Below are 3,179 nucleotides of genomic sequence, written 5' to 3' on the forward strand. Positions count from 1 at the left end.
TTAAATAGGAAAAGCTGAAATGAATATAAGAGGAAAGGAAGGATATGGCAGATAAAGTACTCGTTCCGTCTATAAAATTATATACGAGTAGAAAAGTAAAAGAACAGGTCGGGGTAGCGAGGAAACAGGGATTATATATATTGAAGGAGTACAGTCGGAAATATGAAAGACTGGACTGAATGCGAGAGGAAAGTGAAGGCTAAGGCAGATGAAAGAGTCGTTCCTTGTATGAATATAAATACGAGAAGGAACAGCTGGCACATGCACCTCAGCTGTTACGTTAAAAAGACAAGGTAGTGCTTGCAGCATGAATGCTCTACACGCGATAAATGAAATAGAAAATGCTGAACTGAATGCGAGAGAAAGGGAAAGGGTTTGGGAAATAGATATATATACGAGAGGGAAGGAAAAAGAACGATGGAGAAATGCACCAGCAGCAGGCGCACCTGACATCACCATAGCCGATCCAGGATTCAGGATGTTTCCTAAGGTAGAGGAGGTAACGTTATAATTGCATTTCGTAATGAATCCTTATAACCAAAAACTAACTAAAATTATGAGTATTCTCTTTCTTGAACACAACATTGAATAAACAACAGAACAATAATATGAGAATACGTATAGACTGTAGCCCCGATGCCCGAGGCTGCTCCCACGCCATTTTGCGGGTATCAGATACTTTAAATAGCATATTTTTACTGCACAAAGAGGGTGATGTCACTTATTGTGACTTCGTGAGCTTTCCTATTTATCTATTTATGTATATTTCATGGTGGCAAAACTTAAATTACTAATTTCATTTTTACAAGTGACACGAATCTGTGACTGCTTATCACAATAGAATTTCACTCTAATAAGTGAATCAGACCCCACAGAAATATTACCAGTGTGTGTATGAATGAATACAAAGATAAGCACATACTTTGATTTGACTCTAGGATGTCTCGTGGATCATCAATAAATAAAAGCAAAATATCCGGATAGGCTACTTTTTAGCCCATTACCTTCAATGGCCCCAAAAACAGTCCCTCCGCCAAGTTTGTACTCCACATTTGGTGATGTTAGGTGCGCCTATTATGCTGGGATCACACATCTGCGATTTCGCTCTGCGACGGTTGGCGATTTTGAAAATGCACGAAGTCGTGGGAGCATCGCCATTGTCTCTGCGAGTTTGCCTCTGTTTCAACTCACAGCAACATGGCGAGGGAGGGTCGCTCGCCTATACGCACACGAGGGCGACAGGAGAGGGGACGTCGAGGTGAATCGTGCGTGAATGCGCGCGACTGTACGCAGAGGAGCCCAATTTTGAAAATAAAACCAGTTGCGACGGATCGCGATGAACGCAGGGCCTGGCGACTATGCGCGACCGCCCCTCGTCTAGCCGCTCGACGACACTCGACGTTGCACGCATGGTCGAGAAAACGTCGAGGGCGCGTCGCTGTACGACCCATATAGGCGGGCAATATCGCGCTCTCTCTACCATCCATCCCCCACACACCTCACATTATATATAAGAACATAAGAACATAAGAACGCAGGAGTCTACAAGAGGCCGGTAGGCCTGTACGAGGCAGCTCCTTTGACCCTAAGCTCCCGTGTATCTAACCCCACCTAATATCGCTGTCCATGAATTTATCTAGTCTATTTTTGAATGTGACAATTGCATTGGCACTCACCACATGACTGCAAAGCCTATTCCACTCATCCACCACCCTGTTAGTAAACCAATTTTTGCCTATGTCCCTGTTGAATCTGAATTTATCCAGTTTAAACCCGTTACTTCGTGTCCTACCCGGTTCTCTTACCAACAAAACCTTATGAATGTCTCCCTTATTAAAGCCCTTCATCCATTTATAAGCCTCGATCATGTCTCCACGCACCCTTCGCCTTTCTAGAGAATGCAAGTTTAACTGTTTGAGTCTTTCCTCGTATGGCAAGTTTCTCAACCCCTGAATCATCTTAGTCATCCTCCTCTGCACCGATTCTAACATTTTGATATCCATTCTATAGTAGGGTGACCAGAACTGAACCGCATAGTCAAGATGAGGTCTAACTAATGCTAAATATAGCTTGAGGAAGACTTCGGGGCTTCTGTTGCTTACGCTCCTTGAAATAAATCCCAGTACCCTATTAGCTCGATTTCTAGCTTGAATGCATTGTGCCCTTGGACGGAGATCAGAGCTCACTAAGACCCCTAAATCCCTCTCGCACCCAGACCTACTTATGAGAGTGTCATTTAAGCAATAGTTGTGTGAGGGGTTGTTCCTACCTACACTCAGAATACTGCACTTCCCTACATTGAACTCCATCTGCCATTTATCCGCCCAGTCATACAATCTGTTGAGTTCACCTTGGAGAATACTAGCGTCCTGATCCGACTCAATTACTCTACCGATCTTGGTATCATCTGCAAATTTACTAACATCACTACTAATTCCTGTATCTAAGTCATTGATATAAATAATAAACAAAAGTGGACCTAATACCGAACCTTATTAGGTCCACATTTGTTTATTATTTATATCAATGACTTAGATACAGGAATTAGTAGTGATATATATATATATATATATATATATATATATATATATATATATATATATATATATATATATATATATATATATATATATATATACACAAACACACAAACACACACACACACACACACACTAACCAGAAATTAATCTCGGCACCCTGCATATCCCGACGCTCTAACGCTAAGGTTATTATTTCGGCTGATCAACCTTATAGGTTTTCAATATGGTAAAATAATCCCCATCTGGCAACGCCAGATGGGGATTATTTTTCCATATTGAACTTTTTGAACATTTCAAAATGTTCGCGCGACGGGCCGATACCCGCAGGTCGCGCGAACTTTATCGCGCGACTATTGCGATTAATCGCAGGGACGTCGCTATGATGTCGAACGTATATGCCGATTTCGGAAATTTTCTAAATCGCCAACCGTCGCAGAGCGAAATCGTGGATGTGTGATTCCAGCATTATAATAAGACAACGAAGTGCTTACAACATTAATAATGCCTAATAATACCTTTGACACGATAAATTATATATGAAATAATGAACTAAATGCGAGAGGAAAGGAAAAAGTATAGATGAGAGAGAGAGAGAGAGAGATGTGCCAAGTTTAATTAATGTATTCCGCCCAGCAGTAG

The sequence above is a fragment of the Eriocheir sinensis genome, chromosome 13 (genome assembly GCF_024679095.1).
Source record: "Eriocheir sinensis breed Jianghai 21 chromosome 13, ASM2467909v1, whole genome shotgun sequence".
Lineage (NCBI taxonomy): Eukaryota > Metazoa > Arthropoda > Malacostraca > Decapoda > Varunidae > Eriocheir > Eriocheir sinensis.